This window comes from Canis aureus, chromosome 30 (assembly GCF_053574225.1).
Source record: "Canis aureus isolate CA01 chromosome 30, VMU_Caureus_v.1.0, whole genome shotgun sequence".
NCBI lineage: Eukaryota > Metazoa > Chordata > Mammalia > Carnivora > Canidae > Canis > Canis aureus.
Window position 1 is genome coordinate 27,170,782 of NC_135640.1, and position 25,772 is coordinate 27,196,553.

The window sequence follows — 25,772 nt, forward strand, 5'->3', positions numbered from 1 at the left end:
TGGATCAAGTCCCATGTCTGGCTCCCTGCTTGGTGGGAAGTTTGCCACTGCCTCTGCCCTTCCTCCTATTTGTGATCTCTTTGTTTCTCTCTCAAATAAATAAATAAATAAAATCTTAAAAAAAAAAAAAAGAAAGAAAAAGGGAGGCTGAAGAGGAGTCAAAGTGAAGCAGTGTGAGAGGATTTTGACCTGCTGCTGCTGGCTTTGAAGATGGAGGAAAGGGGACATGAACTTTCTACTTTAGATGCTAGAAAAGACAAGGAGATATAGGTTCTGTACAAGGGCCTCCAGGAGGAATGCAGTCCTGCCAACAGCTTGATTTTAGTCCAGGGAGGCCCAAGTCAGATATCTGACTTACACAACCAGAGGATAATAAATGTGTGTTATGTCAAGCTGCTAAATTTGTGGCCATTTGTTACAGCAGCAATGGAAAACTAATATAGGGCACATGATTAATGCCCATTGAAGGGTTATATTATAACCAGTCAGAAGAGAGAGAGAAAATATGCATGAAAGTACTTTTTTGAACTTGAAAGCACTATTGAAATGCAATGTCCGTTCTTAACTGCTTAAAAAAAATAAAAATAGCAAAAAAGAGGTTAATAATAGTACTTACCTCACAAGGCGGTAATGAGGATTAAGTAAATCTATACATATAAAGGGCTTGGAACAACGTCTGACATATAAGAAGTGACATATGAATGTGGAGTGTGACCATCACTTTAGTGTATTCTGTTAAACCACTTAAGTTCAATTAGCATTGCATAGGAGCAAAATATGCCACCCCAAAATACACCTCTTTGGCATAAAGATTATCCTGAGCTGGTTATTTTTAAGAAACTGCAGACATAAAAGAAGCTCTGAGAACAGAGTAGAAGTTACCCTTTTGTAAAGGACATTTACATTTATAAGAAAAATCTCCATGTAGAAGGTTGCCTCATTCTTTGTACCAGGAAGAGAAGGATGGGCTCTAAATCTCTAGAAACTCTTATCAATGGAGAAGGCCATGATTTACATCTTTATAACAACTTTACCCTTGTTTACTATGTTTTACTGGGAATCTCCCATAATGGGACCTTCTCCCCAACCTCTTCTTTTGTCTTAAAGCTGAAGATGCTATTTAAGGTGGTGGCTTGGGCCATTTCAAGAAGTTACTCAGCTTTTTTGCAAATCTCCCTTATGTACAAGAGGGATACTGATATTCAATTTTTTTTGTTTGTTTTTCTCCTGTTAATCTGTCTTTTTATTATAGGAGTAGAAGAATAGAGGAAAATAATTTGTCCTTACCTGCAGTATAGTTTCGAGTGGCTCAGTTCACTTCAGTATATTGCTAAGAGTATAGAACCCTGCGCCCGTTAACTTAAGATCAAACCCTGGTTCAATTACTTTCTAACGATGAGAACTTACTAGTTTTAGGCTCTCAAATTCCCTAAGCACTAGTCTCCCTTCTCTTGAATAGTAAGACAGCATAGAAGTCATATGTTACATATATATCACTGTTCGGTTAGGAAAGCAGAAATATTTGTAACTGGAACCCAAAGGGTCCAAGAGCACCTGGCTTTGGGCATCCCTAACAGACCAGGTTCAGCTACTTACCACCGACAAAACCCAAAGGCAGAGAGATCACTGGTGGTGAAAGGAGGGAAGCAATTTATTTCAGTAAGATCAACATGAGGAAGATAGCAGACTACTGTCCCCAAATCTATCTCTCAAGTATTGAAAATATTTCTAGGTTCATCTAAGTAAAGTGTAAAACAAAGGCAGGGGGTGTACGTGCATCTGGGCAGTAAAGGTCAGGTCAGTGATTGTCTTGGGGTCAATCACACGGGGCCTCACAGATCAGGGCAGTTGTTGCTGGAGGGGTTAGTTTGGGTTGCCTTCAAGAAACCCTTTTCCCACAGGGATTTTTGCCTGAGTTAAGAGATAAGCTGGAAAGAAGAATTTAATCAGTTAGAAGAAACACACTTAAGTCAAAATGGAGGTAGTTCAGGCAATAATTGGGTCCTCTTTCACACCCTGATGTTTGGGAATGCCACCTTCTCCTGTTGCCCTTCCATCCCTGGGGTGTTGGTGACTTTCTGCTGTGCTAGTCTCTGGATTGTCTCAGATCCTGGGCAGATGGGGAACCAGTCCAGGGAAGGTGCTGCTGGTTGTATCCCACAAGAGCTGCTTTTTGAAAGGCGGTTGCAGCAGCCTAAGACTCCAGGGAGAAATATCTTGGCTTCACTTTCCTTCCATCCTCTGATCTCACAGTGCCTCCCACTGGTTGAACCCAGCCAGAAACCAATGAAGCAGTGCCTGGGAAATGCCTCTCTCCTTGCCCAACAGAGCAGAGCAGGAGGGGGAAGACAGGATCCGAGAGCAAGCAGCAAAAGAACTGCACACAGGCATAAAAATAGCCCCTATGTTATTGGCTTGCCGGTGAGGTTTAAGCAATCTTAACTGTGAGAGGTACTTACATGGCACCTGCAGGCCCTACACACATGGTATGTGTTCATTTTATGTTTATTACTATGGCTATTGCTTTATCTTTAATTACATAATTAAAGCAATGAAAGTGATGCTTAAATGTCTCACATAATCCAGGATTGCAAACTATTCTAAATGCTTTCAAATCTATTATTGTTTCCTCTGGAGGGAGCATATCAAGGTGTTGAGCTTTATAAGGTAACAAAATGCTGAAGAATGCTCTAGAGAGAGCTTGATTAGGGGAATGGTGATAAGAAATATTTGTTTGCCCTTTGGTTTCTCATACAGAGCTTCTAAAACACTACGCCTTTCCTGATTGATAGTGGGGAGGGGCGCATCTAACTGTTATTCTTAATAAGTACCTTTCATCCATACCTGATGACTCTTGGTCATCTCATTGCATAGCTTCAGGATCATTGCCCAAGGAACCAACCATGTGATTAGAACGTTGAATATTTTAGCCCTATCACACAACTTCCAGGGAGGGGAGAGGGGTTGGATATTGAGTTCAATCACCAATGGCCAATAATTTTATTAATCATACCTATGTAATGAAACTCTCCTAACACCTCAGACAGTTTGGAGAGCTTCTAAGTTGGTGAACATATCCGGACGCTGAGGGATGGTGTGCCTGGAGAGGACATTGGAGCTCTAAGCCCTTTCACCTATACCCTGCCCTATGCATCTCTTCCATTTGGCTACCCTTGAGCTGTATCCTTTAAAATAAGCCAGTATAAAAAAAAAAAAAAAAAAAAAGCCAGTATAATAGTGCTCCCCTTATTCATTGGGTGTACATTCCAGGATCCCCAGTGGATTCCTTAAACCATAGAGTCTTGAGCCCTATATATACTATGTTTTTTCCTATACATTCATGACTATGCATAAAATTTAATTTATAAATTAGGCACTGTAAGAGATTAGTAACAGTAACTGACAATACAATAAAATAGAACAATTATAACAATGTACTGAAACAAAAGCTATGTGAATGTGGTCACTCTCTCTCTCAAAATATCTTATTGTACTACACTCACCCTTCTTGATGTGAGATGATAACATGGCTTCCTGATGAGATAAAGTGAGGTGAATGACACAGGCCTTGTGACATAGCTTGTTAGGCTGCTATTGACCTTCTAGACTAGACATCAGAAGAAGGATCACCTGCTTCTGGAATGCTGTTGACCTCAGGTAACTGAAACTGTGAAAATCAAAACTGTGGTTAAGGGGCAGACTACTACAATGGTAAAGAAAGTGCTTCCTTGAGTTCTGTGAGCTGTTTTTGCACTGTTGGGCCTGAGGAAAGCATCTTGGGACCCTCAATTTAGAAAATGTAAGCCTGAAGTATGGGAGTTGTGGGCCTTGCACTTGGCTGCTGAAGTGGGGGGGCAGTCCTGTGGACTGAACCCTTCAATCTGTGGAGTCTAAGGCTAACTCGAGGTAGTTAGCTTCAGAGAGTTGGAGGACGGTGCTGGAAAAGACACCATGGATTTATTGTCAGGAGGAAGAAACCCTCTCATTTAGCGTCAAGTTGTTAAAAGTAAACACAGCACAGAGGGACACAAACTTCACCCAAGGTGACTGGTGCACACAAACCTTTCCCTCCTTCAGCTATATGATCTCGCTTTGAACACATGTTGGTGAACTGTACAAATAGCTTTTAAATCATCTTTTGAGAAAATTTAATAATAGTGCTTTGGCTGTCTCTTGAGTTTATTTAAGAAACTTATCTACTATATTGTCAGCATGGAAAATTGAATGTCTTGCCAAGTAAAATATACACGCAAGTCTTTGGTAAAGTGTTTCATTTTTATCTTGTTGCACATATATGTTTAGTGTTTGCATTAAAAAGGCTTATATAGTGTCCTCTCTCTTCATTCCACTTTTCATTCTTTTAAAAACATCCACATTGTGTCTGAGATCCTAGCTTATTTTAAGTCACTGAAAATTCTTGTATGTGTCTATACTGTCTTACCTATCTTTCCATATTTCTGCTGAGCTCCGAACCCACATGTAGCCACTGAATGGGTGTTTTTAATGGGTTTTCCAACAGAAAATCATATCCTGAAAGCGGTATATTATTGTTAACCTCAAACCATTGCTCTTGCTCCTGTCATTCATATTTCAATGTATGAAGCCATCTTCCCCACTCCCAACGTTAGAAATGAAGTCATAATAATGTCTCCCACTCACTTCCTTTTGCTTCTCTCCCTTCATACCACCTAAACAGCCACAAAGTTGTGAGTCTAGCCTGTTCAAGAGTTTCCAACCTTTTCTACCTTCCTCTCCTCCAACAACTACTGTTGTTGGCTCAGTCTCATGCCATCTTGTGCCTGGCTAACAGCCCAAGACTCTTATCTCATCTATTGCTTCCAATCTGGCTCTTTTCCCATCTATTAGCTACCATTACAACTTGAATATTTTTACAAACATAAATTTGGTCACAATATTTCCAAGTTTAAAAGTATTTGTTTGTTCCCTATAATTTCAAGTTAAAATTCAAACTGTTAAGCTAGCTTGCAATGCTGGCAAAATCTGTCATTGATTAACTCTCCAGCATTATGTCCTGCAAGTACTCTTTGATAATATGAACTTACTTTTAAGTATATCAACTAAGCAGCCTTTTCTCAAGAATGCTTTCCTGGAACTGCACCCTTTTTTAAGGATCATTTTTTGTTTGTTTGTTCAATGGATAAATTTCTATCACTGCAGTTATCATACAGTGCTCTCCTTCCCCACCCTCCCCTTTTTTTTTAAACTTGTGTGTCTGACTTACTTGGCCATAAGCTATTTGGGGGCTGGTACCATACTTATTAGATTTTGTATGGCAAGTGCCTAGAACTGTGGTGTCCAATATGGGTGGTACCCACTAGTCATATAAAACATGAAATGTTGTTAGTCTATGTTGAAAGGCACTATAAATGTAAAATACACATGAAATTCTAAATATTTAGTATGAAAAAAAGTGTAAAATGTCTCATTAATCATTTTATATTGATTAAATGTTAAAATAACATTTTGGGTACATTAAGTTAAATAAAATTTATTGCTAAAATTAATTTCATGTGTTATTTTTACTTTCTTTTAATGTAGCTTCTAGAAGACTTGATTAGGTATGTGGTTTGTGTTTGTGGCTCACTTTAAAGCATCTATTAGACAGAACTGGCATACAGGTAATCAAGAAATATTTGCAGGGGTGCCTGGGTGTCTCAGTTGGTTAAGTGTCTGACTTGATTTTGGCTCAGGTCATGACTTAGGGTCATGTCTGGCTCCCTGCTCAGTGGAGTATGTTTTTCTCCCTCTCCTTCTGCCCCTCCCCTTGTTCGATCTCTCTCAAATAAGTAAAAAAAAAAAAAAAAAAAAAAAAAAAAAAAAAATTAGAGCATTTGCAAACGGAGACATGTTTTTGAAAGAAGACTCGAGAGCAGGTCTAGATTTTTGACTGGGATACAAACTGAAGGAGAAAAGATAAAGGAAACTGGATTATGCACTCAGCTAGGTAGTGGGGACCGAGTTGCCCATGGAGGAACCAGAGGTCTATGTGTTGCTTTCGGTTTATTTGTGTTGGAGATAAATCTGAATTTGAATTCTAAAATATGAGAGCTGGAGAAAAACTTCTGAGGCAAGTGTTATTTGTGTTGGTTAAATTTGGAGGGATGAATGCAAAAATTGACCTAGAGATCTCTTCAAACCCTTAAAGAAATGGCGGGCAAATACATTATTTGAAAAACAATAAACCCACAAAGACAAATAGAAAGATGTAGAAGATAACAGCAATACAATTAAAAAAAGGAAATGATAGAGAAAAATAAAAATGAGTAATATGTAAGAATTGAATATGGTTGGTCTTCTAACAGGGATGATCAAAGCACAGAGCAAGAACTTGAAGCATTTCAGAAAATATAAAAGAACCCTTGGAAGTTAAAAATATATTGATGGAAATGAAAAATTCAGTTGAAGAGTTGGAAGATGACATTGAAGAAACCTAGAAATCAGAGCAAAAAGACAGAGATACAAAATAGGATAAAAAAGATAAAAATTAGATGATTAATTTAAGACTTCCAACATCCCAAAAAGAGGAGTTTCATAATAAGAAAATTGAAAAAAGAGAGAGAAGGAAATTATCAAAGACAGATATATTTAAAATATATTTAACTTTAAGGAACAGCCGTTTTCTAATTTAAAAGATCTTGCTAAGTGAGTGAAAATAGACCCAGACCAAGAAGCATAATTGTGAAATTTTAGAACAGTTGAGGTAAAGAAAATCTAGAGGCTTCCAGAAAGAAAGTTTTATGCAAGGGATGACAACCAGAATGTCATCAAATTTTTAAGGAGAATGTAGGAAAACAGAAGACACCAGAGAAATACTTCCAAAATGTTTTACAAAAAATTATCTAAAACCAAACATCTGTAATACCTTAGACAAATATCCAGTGTGAGGTTAGGAATAAGATAATTTAACATATGCAAGAACTTAAATTATCTTTCATAACCATGCAACGTTTTCAAGAGGTGTTTCTGCTGAACTCAGGGAGGAAACCAAGAAACAAGAAGCCATAAGATTCAGCACAAGAAGGAGGCAACAGGAATTCCCAGGAAGGTGGGAAAGAAGTCTAAAAACTGTGGCTTTGCAGTAGGCCTGATCAACTGCTTTCTATTTTTGAGCACATCAGAATGAACCGAGAAAGATTTTTTTTTTTAAGATTACATTTTTAGGATACTTAGTGTGTTTAAATGTACCACACCAAGAAGAGATTTATGTGCTTGGCACAGCATCTGGAAATAAATAAAAGATAAGAGGATAGTAAACTAAATAAAAAACAAAGCAAAGCAAATATAAACTTCAGAGAAAGATAAATGTTTTGCAAGAAGGAAAAAAATAACTTGTCTACATTGCTGAGCTTAGGATCAATAACACCGATTATTGTTCTAAACAAATTAACAGTATAACTATCATGGATTGATGGACAGACTGGTTTATGTGTATGTGTGTGTTGGGCTTATGGGGTGGATGAATGTGGACAAGGTAAATCTTCCCTTTTCACAGGAAGAAAGTCAAGTGAAAATGTCTAAAGCTTAGCTTTTTAACATGCTCTTCAGGGATATAGAATCTTGTAATAATCACAGTTCCCCAGAGAAATCTTATAAAGCATATATTTATTAGATTTAATATAAAATAAACATAATATGAGATTTATAAAAGATATATGCATTTTATAAGGAGTTGGCTCACATGATTATGGAGGCTGAGAAGTTCCATAATCTGCCATCTGCACGTTGGAAATTCAAGAAAGCTGGTAGTGTAGTTCTAGTCCAAATCTGTAGACTTGAGAACCAGAAGCCCTGATGGTATATATCCCAGTTTGAGGGCAGGAGAAGACCTGCTATTCCAGCTTAGCCAGTCAGGTAGAAAGCGAATTTTCCATTCCTCCACCTGCTTGTTCTATTTAGACTCTCAAAGCATTGGATGGTTACTCTACCCACATTAGGGAGCGCAATTCATTTAACTTAGTCTATTAATTTAAATGCTAATCTCATCCAGAAACAGCATCACAGACAAACCCAGAAATAATATTTAACCAAACATCCTAGCACCCTGTGACCTAGTCACGTTGACACATAAAATTAACCATCATGGATGTAAATATAAAAAAAAATATCCATTGAAGGAGCTTAATATGCATGCCTCTAGAAAATATCAGTTAATTTATTTCTCATAATCAGTCTTCTATAATTCTTAGGATTAAAAAATGACAATGTGCATAAATAAACTTGATTACTTCATCACGTATGTGTGCATATGAGCAGGGACACTGCATAGTTAAATCATTGAGACACAATTAGATCAGTCAAAATCTATAGACTAAGTTCAAGTCATAGCATGTGCTAGTGCAGGCCAGATCAAAGGTCCCAACTTTTGGTTAGTGATAGAAAGCTCCATCCTCAGATTTTAGAGAGAGCCATGATTCAATTCCTAAACCTTTGGCTGATGGGATCCAAAACATCGTGTTCAATTTTTTAAATACATTTTCAATAACTGAATGTATCTTACATGAACTAGCACAGATTTTGTAATTTGTACAAATTTTGGTGCATGGTCTATGTGAAGTATGATTGCTGCAAGGCACCTATTTCCAAGGAATGAGGAGCATTCCTGAATGCTTTGTAGATGTGAAGCATTGTCATACTCCACGATATTTCCTCATTCAATAGTCTCATGAGATATAACAAGATGTAAGAATAATTATTTTCACTACACTGATGAATAAATTAAAGCATAAGATATAAAATAATTTGCTCAAGGTTCTACGTGCACTTTTAATCCCAGGACTGTAATGATTACTCTAAACAAGTGATGATTTTTTTCAGAATAATTATTTTGAGGGGTGTTATGTGTATTTAATTGATACTTCTGCCATTGCTAAAATACTAATAAGTATATGAATTTCCATTTTAGCATCACCTTTCACATCACTATTAAACAATCTCAGTCAGCAGATATTTTGTATTTCAAGAAAGGATTTGCATTTCCTTTAATATTTAGCTGAACTGATACTTGATAAGCTAAATTGATAATTAATTTGGACATTTATTTATTTATTTGATCAAAAACTACCAAATAAATCTTTCTATCTTGTCAATAGAAAGCATGATTTATGGCTAACAAATTTGCTTGGGGGGCAATTCCCCAAAAAGAATACCTAGTGTGTAGTGAGCAGACATTGTCATAAAAATATATGCAGCTTCATGTGGTAATGTTTTGAATGACAATATACATTCAAATATCTCTCTCTCTCTCTCTCTCTTTCTCTCTCTATCTATCCATCCATTCATATTTATCCAATACTCAGAAAGGGAAACTGAGGAGCATGCATTTAGGAGTAAATATTACCATCACACTGATCAAGATCAGTGTAATTGCCTCCCTTCTGGTCTTGCTATTTCATTATGCAATTTGGTGACAGACCACTGACACCATGACGATGAAGTGGCATAAGCATTCTGTTCACTGTGACAGGTATTCAAAACTGGTTAACCAAACAAATAACCTCACTCTGATGAAATGTTTAACTCTTTATTTCAATAGTGATATAGCACCTGTCTACTCATCTACCAAGTAGCCCTTTCTCTCTGTTTTCCTACTCTCAGCTACAATGTAAATATGGTTACTTTAGTTTCCTGTAAATAGGAAAGGAGCTTAGGTCAATATCCTCCCAGTTTCCAACTTTTAGCACAAACTTCCAGATTGTGGCTGCAAGTTCGTAAGTGCAGCTCAGTGCTTGCTGTGTGTTTTTATTATTCTCTTCTGCACCTTAATGCTTGTTTCAGTTATTTTGGAATCTGTAGTCTTCATCAGATGCTGAGTGGCTGAGAAGCAACTCTAACTGCAAAACTCATTAATACCAGGAAAGAAGATTTTGCTAGTGTAGGGGAGGAAAATTATTTTCTTTACTCTTCTAGATTCTTTGGCTGGTAAATTGATATAAGACAGATAAGCAACAGAAAAACAAATTTGCTTATGCATGTATGGGAGCCCCATAAGAATATGAGACCCAAGGACCAATCCTAATTGAGGTTTATAAGCCATCCTGAACTTAGAAATGGAATAGGATCCTGGGGCTTCAAAGGGGAGGAGGGTAATCCACAAAAAAAAAAAAAAAAAAAAGAAGAGCAGATGTTTGGTAATTAGACATTTGTCTGCCATATAGATAGGCCATTCAGATAAAAGTTATCTCTGGTAATAGTTCTCTCTTTGAGCCAGGCTCCCTATCTAAATTCTTTTAGGTAGTTAAGGGAGTGGTAAAAGTTTTTAAGTCAGCTAGGTTTTGATTGCCTTCAACTCAAAATAATCAATATGCCAAAGTGGCATAATTGGGGGTTACATATTGGCTCTTCTTTAATAGAAAGACTAAGAATTAATATAGGCAGTTATTTCTGGTTTTCTATTAGCTTCAGTAGCCTGAATTCTAGTGTATACCTTACTGATTAAATCTTACACAGTCCTTCCTCCAAATCAACAAAGATGTGAGTGACTTTTGAAAGAACATCACCTGGTTGGAAGAATTAAACCCTCAGCTATCAGGGATACAAAATATATAAAGAAAATAGAAAGGAAAAAAAAAGAAATAGAAAAGAACATCCATTTGCAACAACAGGGATGGACCTAGAGGATATAATGTTAAGTGAAATAATTCAGTAAGAGAAAGACAATTTTACGATCATACGATCATAAAATCATACGATTTTACTCACATGTGGAACAAAACAAAGAAAAAAAGAGAACAACAACAACAACAACAACAAAAAACAGACTCTTAAATATAGAGAACAAACAGATTGGTTGCCAGATGGGAGGTGGATGGGAGGAAGGGTGAAATAGGTAAAAAGGATTAAGAATGCACTTACCACGATGAGTACTGAGTAATGCACAAAATTGTTGAATCATTATATTGTTCACTTGTGGACAGTGAATATACAGTAAATTAATATAACTCTGTATATTAATTGTACTTGAATTTAAAAAAAGAGACAATAATGTCTTAGGGATAGGTGAATAATTCTATGTAAGAGATAAGTCACAACATTCTGCTATATCACCACTTCTGAATCATATAGAAGCTCTGGTGGAGACAGAAATATTAGACTTAGCTAAAAGGGAGATTGAGGGAATATGATTAAACTGCATTTTGCCCAATGTGGTTTAAAGTCATTATAGAAGGTTGGTGCAAATAAAGTGCATAATTTGTTAAAGATTGGAAAATAGAACCAAGGCTAGCCTTGGGCAAAATATTCAAGCAGAGATCTTTGTGACCTGTGCTCCTCAACTTTTTCTGCCAATGGATTTGCCTTATCTCTAATATCTATCACTAAGGGACCATGATTTGTAACTGAGATACTAAAATTTGCAGGTCCCAAAGGATTAATATATTATTCTCTTGGACCTTTTTTGGAGATCAAGAACAGATTTCTTCGGGATCTTAAGCTAAAAGATACCTCAGGGGACAGATGAGCAAAACTGAGGACTTTCTTGGTCAGAATTCTATTTTATTTACTTTTTTTATATCTTGTAAGTCAAAACCACAGAGATATTCATTTCACATCTTCCATCTGCTTTCAGAGAAAATAAAATTCCCTTTGCTTTTCCTTGTTTTCTGAAGTCCCATGGAGGAGTTAGCATGCCAGAAATAGTTTGCACTTTATGGTCATTCCTTTCGGAACAACAAAAACAATAACAAGAAAAGAAGAAAGCTCACAGTCTCTTTACTTTTGTAAAGTTATTTGCTTATATTTTTCTTCAGGGGACTTTGGAAATCACTAGAGAATTGCTGTGTGGTTTAATGGACAGTGACTGGGTTTGGTAATCAGGGAGATGAGGGACTGAATTCCAGCTCAACTGCTAAGTGGCTTTGTGATTGCTCTCCATTTAAATGTTCTAATCTGTAACAAGAGGGCAATAAAGTCCTCCTAACATAGTCCTTGAGTGTCTGACAGGAGACCGCCTTCAGACTTCAAGCACGACGTAAGTTTTTTCCTGGGTCTCAAGCTTGCCAGCCTACCATGCAGATTTTGGACTTAACAACCTTCAAAATGGCATGAGCCAATTACTTAAATCATTAAGAAATAAACTTCTTAAAATAAATCAATAATGCAATAAAAATATATAAAAACATATACAGAGAGCTCTTTCTTAGGAGAACCGTGACTAATACAGATTTTCAGAGTAAGATCCTTGACATTTGGTGGGTCTTCATTACATCCTCATTCTATCACCATATTCCTACGTGAGAGAAGGATCGTGGTCACCTTTTTTTTTATTATTCATTTTTATGTTCTTGGTTTATGTCAGAGAGGAAGGAGAACTGGGTAAACACTAGAGCTCAAATAAGTCTTAATAGTCAATGATGAAGTCTGTGGAAGACTTATTGGACACCTAACAAACATTTGATTTCTACTTGTCAATCCAGAATTTGTTAATTCATGTATTGATTTATATATCCATTCACTCATATATTCAACAAATATTGAAGTCACTATTATGTGCCAGACAGTGTGCTACTTGCAGAGGATACATAAATAATCTTCTAGTGGGAAGATGCATGACCAGACTAAATGAGGCACGAGCCAGCAAGCTCAACCAAGTTCGTGTCCTTCTGGGAGGCTGTGCTTCCACTCCCCTTACCAGAGGGAGGGCACCTAGGTCTGTCTCTGTGCTTCCAGGCATGGGTGGCCACAGCCAGTCCCATGAGCCACACAGAGTCAGCAGAGACTCTGCTTTGCCACCCAGCAGGCTCTTCCCCTCGTACAGGTCCAGGAGGGCCCACCCCACAGTGAGCAGTCTTTGTCTCACGAAAGGCACTGATTGCTTTGGCTTTCTGATCTTCATCTCATACCTTTTCCTGACCCCCACTGTGCCTTGAAGCTCATGGTGGGGGAGGGCCGCCAGCCCCCTCTTGCCATCTGTCTGCACTCTCCTCTCCTCCCCACATGTCCTATAATAAAGTTGGAGAGACTAAAAAAAAAAAAAGCATTATGATAATTATCACAATTAACATTTATTTGATGAATTCTCATTGAGTGCTGCACACTGTGCTAATTATTTTTACATAAATTATACTGCTTTTATCTAGGAAGGACACTATGAGATTGTGATATTGTAACTTAAAATAATAAATAGATATTTGGTCTTCACTTATTTTTTTAATGATTTTATTTATTTATTTATTTATTTATTTATTTATTTATTTTTAAGGATTTTACTTATTTATTCATTCATGAGAGACACAGAGAGAGAGAGAGAGAGAGGGAGAGACACAGGCAGAGGGAGAAGCAGGCTCCACGCAGGGGGCCCGATGTGGGACTTGATCCCGGGACTCTAGGATCACGTCCTGGGCTGAAGGCAGGTGCTAAACTGCTGAGCCACCCAGGGATCCCGATATTTGGTCTTCAATGCAGGTTTTGGCACAGAGTTCCCAAAACCCTTGGAATGTCTCAAATGAGGACAGCAATAAAGCTGTCTTTCATTATGCTAATGGAGTGACTTTTGGGAAGTATCTAAGGATGGGAGCTGGTTGACAGAGGAACGACCATGTGATTAGAAGTTGGACTGTTCAGTCCTACCCCCTTGATCTCTGCAAAGGAGAGAGGAGTTAGAGGTTTAATCAATAGCCAATGACCAATGATTTAATCAATGATGCCTATATAATGAAGCCTTCCTAGATACCCATAAGGACAGGGTTCAGATAGCTTATGGATTGGGGAAAACATGGAGATTCAGAGAGAATGTTGTGCCTGAAGAGAGCATGGAAGATTCATATACCTCCCCCATACCTGGTATTATGCATCTCTTCCATCTGGTTATTCCTGAGTTACATCCTTTTATAATAAATTGGTAATGTAGTAAATAAAGTGTTTCTTTTAAGTTTTGTAAGCCATTCTAGCAAACTAATCAAACCTGGAGAGGGGGTTCTGCGAACCTCTGATTTGTAGCTGGTTGGTCAGAAGCACTGGCTTTATTACTGGCAGTTCTTATAGGAATGAACGCTTACTTTGTGGGATCTGATGCTATCCCCAAGTATAGTGTCAGAGCAGAGTTGAATTATAGAACAGCCAGCTGATAAGCCAAGAATCACATTTTGGAATTGGTACCAGAACCTTTACATAGATAGATGTTGTTATTATAACAATTTTACAAATGAGAAGATATAGAGAGATTAAGTAACATTTAAGGACAAATATCTGAAAAGTCTGACAGCCAAGATTCTGAAGCCTCTTAGCCATTTTAATTTTACCTGGAAGATATGGGGCGTAGGAGCAGTTTGGAGCTATGAAGATTAATAATCAGTTTCACAGATGAGATCATCTTTGACCTGGGAAGGTGAGAAGAAATAAGGGAGGACAGATTAATAGGGCCCAGGCCAGAAATGGCTTTCATTTTTACAACATCTTGTGTGGATGTGAAGACATCTAAACCTTTTTAAAATGTAAATTATGTGATCTCATTTGGGTTTTAGAAAAGTAATCCTGGCAGTAAAAGGGAGGGATATTGGATGGGAATTGGACCAGAGACAAGGAGACAGGTGAGGGTACTTCTAGTCATCTGGGTAAAGTTGATGGAAAGCTGACCTAAGGCAGCAGGACTAAGAGGAGGGCTGAGTATGTCAAAAGGAGAAACGAGTGGCTGAGATAGGTATATTAATTTAGGGCTTTCAGGAGAGAAAGGAGTCCTGGATGACTCTTCCTCTTCCATACCATATTTCTATTTGGGGTAACTGGATCAGAGAAATAAGACTTCCATTCTCTATAATAGCAACTAAAGATGATGCATACCCTTCTCTGGGGTGAGGGGATAGGAGGATATGCTCAGTCTTGTCTGTGTTGAGTTTAAGGAGTCTATGGACACTGAGGTGGAGATTCCCTTATTCTGTGAAATATGTAGATCCAGAATCTCAGAAGAAAGACTGGGGCTGGCATATTGTGAAAGTCAACAGCATTTAGGAAGTACATGAGGCCAGGGAAAGTATGGACATAGAAGATGCTCCAGGTGAGAGTCCTGGCACAACCCAATATTTCAAGAGTGAGCAGAGGGGAGAGGCGACAAAGGAGACAATGAAGAAACAACCAGAGAAGCAGGAAACAAAACAGGATGATTTATTATCCTAGAAACTGAGAAGCAAGGAAGTCTCAACAGTAATGGTTATTAGTAATATATTTATTATAATAATATTAACAACACCATCAATAATTATTGCAATTTTATCTTGCTCACATTTTCTCACTGAACCTTCATAACACCCTAGTAGTTTACTATTACCACCTCTTAATTGAGGCTCCAAGGAGTTAAATAATCATCTAAGATTGCATAGAAAATAAGTATCAGAGCCAGGGTTTTAACTTGAGGAAACTGCTGCTAACGCTTTTGTGATTGACCATTGATTAGAAATTTAAAGGTCAAACAAAAAAGTTATGACCTGAGAAGGAATTTGATACATAAGAAATCGAACCAAAAGCCAGATTTCAGTTGGTTAAGGAGAAAATGAGAGTTAAAAAAATAATAATTCAAATACCCTTTGTAGAAATTTCACTGTACGAAGAGGGAAGGAGAGAGAGATCTTTTATTTTTATGACCTTTTTAGAGTAGTAGAGCTATGCAACCTAAGATGAAGTGAATATGCTGAAGAAGTGGAAAGTTGGTTCAGAAGGAGACGTTAACAATTTCTGGAAAATAGAAGTAGATGAAATTCACAGGAAAAGTGACTGACTGGCTTAACATATCTACTACGAAAGTGGTATTGACTTTTTCCTCTGTATTCAAACTCTGTTTGAGTCCTTAAAAAGATAATCAGTAGCTTTTCATCACTTTATTTTAGCTTTTGTTTTCTTTTTCATGATTCTTAACCATATGAAAGATGATACACATATGACTGCATTTTCATAATTTATAATCATTTATCCAAAAATCATCTTATATTGTGGTCAGCTGTCTCCCATATTTAATTTTTGTACATATAACTATGCATTTTGTCCTAGTGAAGAGATCGATGAGCTGACTTCTTTCCATCAAATGCCCCTAGACTCCTCACATTTTAGGAGTTTCAGTTGACAAAAGAATTTCTATCCCTCTTAGACTTTCTCCAAGTGCTCAATACTTTGGAATGGCCATATGCAGGAAACAAATGACTCTTCTGACGTTGGCTGCTGAATGGTTTTACTTTCTCACACATTCTTGGACCATGTAGTGTTTTTCCCGTGCAGGGCCTGTGACCTACAGATGGTTGTGGCAGATTCAATACATGGAAAAAATACAAAGATGTTCATTATTACATTATTCTACATTTTCCCTTCTCTTCTTGTGGGATTGTTTTACAATGGCTAAATTTAGTGGTTGGCATTTACCATAAGTGACTGGTGGCATAGGAGCCCAGCATATAGAAATTTATTTCAGCTGAATGGACTTCTAAAACACCATTGACATAGAAACAGGGGAATCATAAATTTTAGCTGAAAGCTAATATGCATATATCCCAAAAGGGAAAATGTCTCATTGGACAGTGTAAAAGAATTTTGAGGTAAAAGTTGCTAAGAAGAGTTCAAGATTTGAGAGTGAAAATATAGGAAGAAAAATTTTAAAATCAAATAAATGGGAAATAGTATCTTAGGAATTTTGATTACTCATGTAATCAAATATCTTTTACTGCTAAAATTACTTTTATATTCCTAGGTGAGTTCATTATAACATACTTGGAAACAGACTATTAATGCTAATCAATTGTGGAATAAAAGCAAATACATTTGTGTGTTTATGTGTGTGTGAAAGAAGGCTTCTATCTTCACGAAAGCCCATCTTGGGATTTCTTTTTTGTTTTGTTTTCTATTTTGAGAAAGGATAATCTATTAGACCATCAATGTCAGACTCGCCTGTCACAATATTTCCTTCCTGTTGAATACTCATTCACAAATACCATGCTAAGAATGTTCTAATTGTGTTCCTTTGTGTTTGAAATGCATCTTCACAGCTAATGGATGAAATAGGAAGGAATCATAATAAAAAAATTCACACCACTGTGGGCAGAAAAGTTAGGAGGAGGAGAGGCAATGGTTAAAGATTTTAGAGTTCATTATCTTCAAAATCCTAAGTTTTACTGTGTAATTTCGGGCAAGCTTTAGATTTTATTTTAAATCTTTCAGAACCTTGATTTCTCTGTCTGCAAAATGCTGATGTAATATCACTTCAAGCAGTAAAGTTTACCACAGTAGAAAAAGCTCAGTAAATGGTGGTTTTTGGTCAAAATGAACAAGTTACCTTAATGGAATTGTGTTCATTAGGCTGATGGGGATGAATTGTTTTGGAGTCTTCTGAAGCAAGGCTGTGGTAGAAATGTAGAGATGCATGTAAGCCTTTTGTGGGAGGTGAGAGGTGACAGGAAGTGGGGAGGGGAAGTTGCCCAAGACAGCCCAACTGTTTGGTAATGAGTGGAGTGTCTGTGGCAGAGTCTTAATTGAAGAACTAGCTATTAAGTAAGAGGCTCTTGTTATGTTCCAGTGACCATGTAAGTGAAGAAATCAGAAAGCAGGGTAGAGATGAAAACCTGGGAAGAAGGTAAACCAGATAAATTGTGGATAAATGGTTTGGAATTGAGGTGGTGGTGAAAGTCACTACAATATAGTATGTGGGGGAAGGATGTGGGGTGTCAACAGCTGTGAGCTTGGCTACTATAAGCTATAAACTATACAAATGTGTGCTGCTAGCATTGTGATGTTGAAGAATGGGGTGGACTCAGAACATCAGGGCCAACATTGTGAACTTATGACTTGTGTAGTCACGAGGAGCTGCATGCTTAGAAAGACTCATGCTTGGTTTGAGATTCTTAAAATTTTTGAACAAGTGGCCCACATAGTTATTTTGGAGTGGGCCCCAGAAATTTTGCAGACATCTCGTGTAACATGCTTGTGCTAGATGAGTAATTGTCAACCATCTAGTAGTTGTGCTACATGAGTGATAGCACACCCCCCCCCCCAGACACTTGGTAATATCTGGGATCAATTTTGATTGCCATAACTGGGGGCATGCTACTGGCATCTATTGAGTAGAGCCCAGGAATGTTGCTAAACACCCCTAATCCACACTAGAGCCCCTCACAGCAAAGAATTATCTGGTCTATAAATGTCAGTGGTGCTGAGGTTGAGAAACTCTCATTTGGTTTGGTGGCAGTTTTATTAAAGGCAGATTTATCTGTGGATCTCTGGACAATATTATTGCTACCTAATCTGGAAAGGTGCTAAGTTAACTGGTAAACGTCAGACAAATTAAGCTGCGTACAGTACCAAGTTGCACATTTTGCATAACATTCTGGCTAATGGATGGATGTATTTTTATAACAGAGTCAAAGTGTCATAAAGTTGAACTGACTTGATGCCAGAAAAGACTCATTTGACTTGGCACCTATAATTAGCCCACCAGCAGCACCTGTGTAATTCTTACGATCCTTATTTTTTAAGTCCAGCAGTGAAAAGATGGATTCTGGCTTAGTGGTCAGAGGTTTCTTTCCTAAGTGCCAAATCAAGCTTCTTGCTATAGTTCACTTCTGGGTCAGTTTCCTATTAGCTCAGAGAAAACATCTCACTCTCTTACTTTCATTGGCTGAAACAATGCCTTGTACAAAGTAGTGTTTTCTTAAAAAATTTTGGAATAAGAGCTGTAACATGTAAGGAGGGCCTTGTCAACTGCTTGCTCTGTCGTTTTTGTTAATTTGTTCTTGTGGATTACAGAGATATTGAGCCAAATAGCTTTGCACACTAGGGATTATTTTACATGAACCCAAATTGTGAGTTTCTTCCCTACATAGGCAGGATTACTTCAGCCATGGGGAAGGTATTTTATGACCACAGATCTGACATGCACATCTAAGGGTCAGGTCAGATATATAGATGTGATGGCTAGGGACGTAAACGGGAAACAGATGATAGGAAGTGGATAGACTCATTAGCAAGACTGGAAAGAAGCACAAGGTGAATGCCCTAATTATTGTGGGACAATCACGGTTGATTTATGCAAGAGAGCCAGCAGGGTTGTTTTTAAATTTTAATTTTAGATCATGGGGTTTTCCTTTACATGTCTCTCTCAGATGTTTCTTCCTATTTGGCATGAGAATTCTTTATCACTCTTCTGGAAAGACTTTATGATTAATTTCAATTAAATTACATTGGATCTGAGGGAAATTTAAATGTATCATTGATTCTGACTTCTCTGCTTTCAAATTGTTCACATATTGGTTGTGGAGACTTTATAAGCCCATTTTAATTTTAAAAAGTGATTTTCATGATATTTTGTATTCGCCATATCTTATAGACATCCTGGAACTCAAGACCACAGAGAAAGTTTGCAAAATCTGGAATCTCTTAGGCTCTTTGGTATCGGAAATGTTTAACATGAAGAGATGTTCTACACATCAGATATCCACACATTTCTGATAAAATCTTAGGTAAAGTCTTTACATATAGTATAAACTAAAAAGTATGAAATCAGTCTTGTTAAATGGAATGATTTTAATGTATTATTTAATTGTATTTTTTTTTTCTATGTGGACAAATCAAACTTTGTTTCCTGGGGAAATTTTACATGTTTATACTGTTTAATATTATTTTTGATTCTGAAAATAAGAGACAGTAACTTATATTATGGTCTTTTTCTTTCTTTCTTTCTTTCTTTCTTTCTTTCTTTCTTTCTTTCTTTCTTTCTCTTTCTTTCTTCTTTCTTTCTTTCTTTCTTTCTTCTTTCTTTCTTTCTCTTTCTTTCTTTCTTTTCTTTCTTTCTTCTGAGTGAGCCAGCAGTTAAAGAAAAAATGTATGCTATAGAAAGAATCACATTCTGTAGCGAAAAACATTGGATAAGATATTGCCTGTAATGCTTTGGAACGCCAACTACTTGTTTACTAAGCCTATAGAGGAAAAAGGTGGGAAAAAGTCAGATATGAGAAGTTTATACTGATTATCATTTGATGAATTTAGGAAGTTATTACAAAGAAATAGATGAAGTCAGGTAATAATTGGCCTGATTGAGAGCATACATGGAAATAATAATAACTGTGCAGGAATTTGGGGCCTCTCAGGATTGGAAAAGCCTCCATTACCCAAATGGAAAGAGTTAAGGCCTAAAAAGCTTTCAGTTTCAAGGAACCATTAAGACCCAACATTGTGTCAAAGATCATATTAATGATAAATCTTATTCTCCAGCTTATTGACACAACAATGTAGCCACCACAGACCTGAAACAGAGTACTTACACCTACGAATTCAAGACATGAATCAGGTTTGATGATAAAATATAGAAAACACTTTGGGTATTATTATTGAAAATGTACATAAAGGATTCAGGATAAGATTGCCAGACTTAACAAATAAAAATACATAATACCCAATTAAATTTGAATTTCAGGTAAACAACAAACAGCATTTTAGCATAAGTATGTCTCAGGTATTATATATTATACTTACAGAAAATATTACAGGGGACATTCTTATACTGAAATATTATTTCTCATTTATCTGAAATTAGAATTTACCTGGGCATCCCGCATTTTATCCGCTAACCATAATTCAGATGCCTTCAGTATTTTGAAGGGGACTATATTACAAAGAACCCATGAACTCAAACAAAAGACATCCTTGAGTTTTGGAGTCTTTACACATCACTTGGGTCCCCAAAATTGCATGAAGGAAGTGAGCTAGGAAATCTGAGAAGCCCACTAGGAAGGCATACTTCCAAATGCCTACTTCAGATGTGGCCATGGAGAGTAATGTTAAGAAAGAAGCTTCCAGAAATCAGAGCCAAGGGCTGAAGAGAACGATGGATAAAGGCATTCCTCAGACTCTACTCAAGGAAAAGCTTCCAGTGCTAGGGCATTCATACCTATTGGTGGTTTCCAATTATTACTGTGTATGTTGCTCTTGAGCCTCTTGTGTTTCCTTGTTGTGGAAGTTGATGAATGTTGTGCCATCCCTCCTTCCTCATTTTATATTGACTGTGGGAATGTGAGTGAAGGTGGGATGATAACTTGCACTTCAATATTTCCTGGATCATAAGAAGCTGTATCTGGACTGGAGGGTAGAGATCCTAGACTTGGAATTGAATGCTCTCCTTGGACGGTGGTTCTCTCAGAGAGATGTAAGTCTTCTCTATGTGGGAAGAAGTCTGTAGGCTACAAGGGCTGAAAAACCCAAGTCATAGGTTTCCCCCATAGTGTAGGGAAGAGTCAACAAAATGTTGGTCAAGTTCCGAATGGCAAACGTTTGATGCTTTGAGGGCCAATAGGTAAAACAAAGGACATAATGGAGCTATGTATTTAATAACTATTTTAAAATGTAAGAGGCATTCTTAGCTTATAGGCCATGCAAAAATAGGCAGCAGCCTAGATTTAGCCCCAGACTATAGTTTCTGACCCCTGAGATCATTCTGCTAGTAGGAGACAGCTTCTCACCTGGGATTTGATTTCTTTGCAGGCTCTCTTGTGGTTTGGTAGGTCATGTGACTAATTCTCACCAATGGAATGTGAGCAGAGATAAGTATGGTCACTTCTGGCCTGAAGGTTCTCATTTTCTTCTCTACTCCATCACCTGGTTTTCATGCAGAGGGTAACCTGGGCAACCAGGAGGTAGAAATGCAGAACCAAAATCAGCTGGCTGCCTAATAAGAAGATGGGGCAGATATCTACAATCCCAGGAACACATGCTTGGGTAAATTATGTGAAACATAATACATTTCAATTACATTAAGCCATTGAAAAGTTGGTTGTGTTTTGTTTTTTAAAGTTACAGGTTTATTTAAAAGATGTATAACATAGTCAAATGATCACATTGTGTGGTCCCAGAATTTCAAGTGGTGTGATTTTTCTGGTTTGGTGTTATGCACTTTTTTTTAATTTTTTAATTAATTTATTTATTTATGATAGTCACAGAGAGAGAGAGAGAGGCAGAGACACAGGCAGAGGGAGAAGCAGGCTCCATGCACCGGGAGCCCGACGTGGGATTTGATCCCGGGTCTCCAGGATCACGCCCTGGGCCAAAGGCAGGCGCCAAACCGCTGCGCCACCCAGGGATCCCTGGTTTGGTGTTAGAAATACTTATTTTGTTATCTAAAAAGTTACAAAGAGATAGATCTAGAAATAACTATCAGAAATATGGGTAGATACATCTATAGTCCACACAAAAATTTGTTGAGGTAATAAATGAAGCTAAGACTTCTATAAATCATATATTTCAAAACAAACAATAGATACTGTGTTCCTAAAATGGTACGTAAATCAAAATAAAATCCCAGCTGGTAAGTACCTCCTGACCTCTTCCACCTGTCCCCTATCTTCAGTTTCTGAGGCTTTCCAGATCCTGGCCTATGGAGGGATGTCACACTGCCAGCTGAGGGGTCTTCTTTCCATGGTCTGCTAATTCAGTTAGCATTTGTCTGTAAGTTTTTCAACTTATCGCATTGTGTTGCTGTTTAATTCTCCTTCATTCTTTTTATTTTTGTGGGTGTATGATTTTTGTTTGGGGGAAAAATCCTCTTTTGACATATGTGTGAGGTCTTAGAAGGATATGGAACCAGATATACATCAAATCCACCCTGCCTATTTGTAAGATTAAGTATTTTTTAATAGTCAGATCAACACAGTTTGGTGATGCTGGAAACTGGGTTTTGGATAGGCAGAGTAGTTTCTTCAGAGGGAAATGTCTGCTTTTTATCAAAACAACAGTCTTCTTAGGAATGAATAGGATCTGACCACCAACCATTGGTGCCTAAATTACTCATGTCATTAAAATAGAACAGGGCATGGTCAATAGAATCCACCCAGGTTTGTTATAAATAGCCAGGATCTTACATGGGGAATTTAATCTCATTCTCCTGGAATCCAAACCTTGTACCAATTTACTCTAGGCTAGGAATGTACTTTTGTTTTCCTCCTAAGAAGAAAAATATGAAAATATAATTATACAGTTTGTTCTTGGATATGTTAGATTTGATGGGGCCAGCAAACTTTTTCTCAAAAGGGTACAATAGTAAATATTTTGGCTTTGTGGGCCATATGGTCTCTGTCATACTACTCAACTTTGTCACTCAAAAGCAGCCATAGACAACAGGCAAGCAGAGTATTCCTAGGGTACATTGGGAGGTACCTGATGGCTAGGTATGACCATGGAATCATTTTTTAAAAAATTTATTTATGTATTTGAGAAAGAGAGAGAGAATAAGCACCTGTGAGCAGGAGGAGGAGGGGCAGGGGGGAGGGAGAGAATCTCAAGCAGACTCAGAGCTTTATCCTAGGACCCTGAGATCATGACCTGAGCCAAAATTAAGAGTCAGATGCTTAACTGACTAAGCCACCCAGGTACCTGATGGAAGCATTTATTTTTTTTTCATGGTGGATAGTTTGTTTGTTTTAAATATTTTCTTTCTTGGGGATCCCTGGGTGGCTCAGCAGTTTAGCGCCTGCCTTCCGCCCAGGGCATGATCCTGGAGTCCTGGGATCAAGTCCCACATCAGGCTTCCTGCATGGAACCTGCTTCTACCTCTGCCTGTTTCTCTGCCTCTCTCTCCCTCTCTCTGTGTATCTCATGAATAAATAAATAAAATCTTTAAAAAAATATTTTCTTTCTTTATTTGAGAGAGAGAGAGTGAGTAAAGGAGAGAGAGAGACAGAAAGCATGACTGGGGGGAGGAGCAGAGAGATAGTGAGAAGAAGATTCCCTACCAAGCAGGGATGGAAGGTGGGACTCCATTCTGGGACTCCAGGATGATCGAAGCAAAGGCATTTAACCAACTGAGCCACCCAGGTGATCCCCCATGGAGGCATTTTAAATGAAGCATTTCAGTAGCCCAGATAACAATGTAAGAAGACAAATTGTTATTATAGAGCACACCACTGTAAACTATCAAACAAATATCAGTTCCTGAAAAATAATTTTTAGCCAATTGGGAATTTCTTTTACCCAGGATATTACCCACAGCTGCTAAAACATAGGTATTTACATAAACCATCTGTAATAAAATGAGGCTCAGAGACATGGTCAGCTAAACTAAAAAAGATAGAAAATAGTTTGTATTGATATTTCCTTTGTTTTTTGTTTTATTTCATCTTTTCTTTTTTTAAAAAGATTTTTAAATTTATTTATTCACGAAAGACACAGAGAGACAGGAGAGACATAGGCAGAGGGAGAAGCAGGTTCCCTGCAGGGAGCCTGATGTGGGACTCAATCCCAGGACTCTGGGATCACACACTGAGCCAAAGGCGGACGCTCAACCACTGAGCTATCCAAGTGCCTTTTTATTTCATCTTTTCAAGTTCAAGTAGCTCTATAAGATAGGGTAGGGTGCTGAACCTCAAACTTTAGCGTGTATAAGGATCACCTGGAGGGCTTTTTAAACTATGAATTACTGAATCCCACTACAGGAGGTTCTGGTTTGGTAGATCTGGCATGGTGCCTGGAATTTTGAATTTCCAACTTTCCAAGTGCTACTATTTCAATATAACCACCCAGGGAAATCTTCACTCAACACCTACTTAAGTAAATTCTCTAGGATTGGGGTCTGGGCATATAAATTCTTAAAATTTCCATCCTGAGATTTCAGTATTCAACTGGATTTGAAATCAATGTCATATATATATATATGTGTGTGTATATATATATATATATATATATATATATACACACACACACACACACACACATCTAATATTTTCCCCTCAATGCTTTTGTAGAATAACTCTATTTTTGAAATCTTGCTGATATCTGGCTATTAGAAAACCAATTTTAGTTATTAGAAATGGACTTCAGAAAAGACAACATCTCCATTTGAGACATTCACAAATATTGGATAACTGCTTGTAGCCTCAGGAAACTAAACCACCTTTCCACTCTGGTCTTTCATGAATATGGAAAGTTGATGAAGTCTGTTTTCCACATTCCTTCCAGACTGATGATAATGACAGAAAGGATAAGGATGATAATGATAATGATGATGATGATGATGATGATTTAACAAGTACATAGACTGATGTGTTTCTACATTTCTATTTACTAGCACTCTGTCAGCCTGGATAAGTAATTTTGTCAACTGAAAAATTGACTTCACTTTATAATATGTGCCATATTAGATGTTAGAATACTGATGCAGGTATTAGATTTTTAGAGTTACTACCTATCTTTTCCTTTGTTGCTATCTTAACTGGCAAGACCACCTGTTATTTCAAAACAGAGTCACAAATAAAAAGCATGTGCACTGTAATACCTGTGTATTTATGAGAAGTGGTAAAACAGAAAGAAAATTTCCTAAGACTGGACAGCGCAATTGCATAATTTTTCTTAGAAAACAACCATAATTCTTATTCTTTTATTATGAACATGTGATTTAGGGGAATTCAAAAGCTATAAATTATTTGAATGTCTCTTTGTATATTAAAGTTTTAAAATAACATTGGGTTTTATGAGTGCATTCCATTTCTTTTCTTAATCATTCTCTTGAATAAGCCAGATTTTTAAATGTTTTCTTTGAAGTTCAGAGTTCGTTCCTCAAAAGTTTATGTCTTTCCTCTTTGCCTTTTTTTGTTTGTTTGCTTCCTTCTTACATCTACCAGGATTCAAGTTTGAGTGGAAAACTCCTGGACTTCCTTTGTAGGAGGTCTCTGTTTGCAGGCACCATCACTCTCTTGTATAAGACTTTGCATTGGCTTTCTACTTGTGAGCAGAGCCGTAAAAAAAAAGAATGAAAACCTTCTGGACTTTCCTTCCAGGAGGTTTTGATCCTTTTTGATAATTCT

General features: G+C 37.3%; 1 long non-coding RNA gene across 2 annotated transcripts in view; it reads left to right on the forward strand.

Moving 5' to 3' along the window:
- Positions 1–25,772, forward strand: part of LOC144301805 (uncharacterized) — a 54,051-nt gene that overhangs the window by 17,106 nt on the left and 11,173 nt on the right. The window contains exons 2-4 of one of the 2 annotated variants that reach the window (XR_013368696.1): positions 19,313–19,445; positions 21,463–21,696; positions 22,325–22,422. This is a non-coding gene — a long non-coding RNA (uncharacterized LOC144301805). The remainder of the gene's footprint in view (positions 1–19,312; positions 19,446–21,462; positions 21,697–22,324; positions 22,423–25,772) is intronic. The other variant, XR_013368695.1, reaches the window with a different exon arrangement.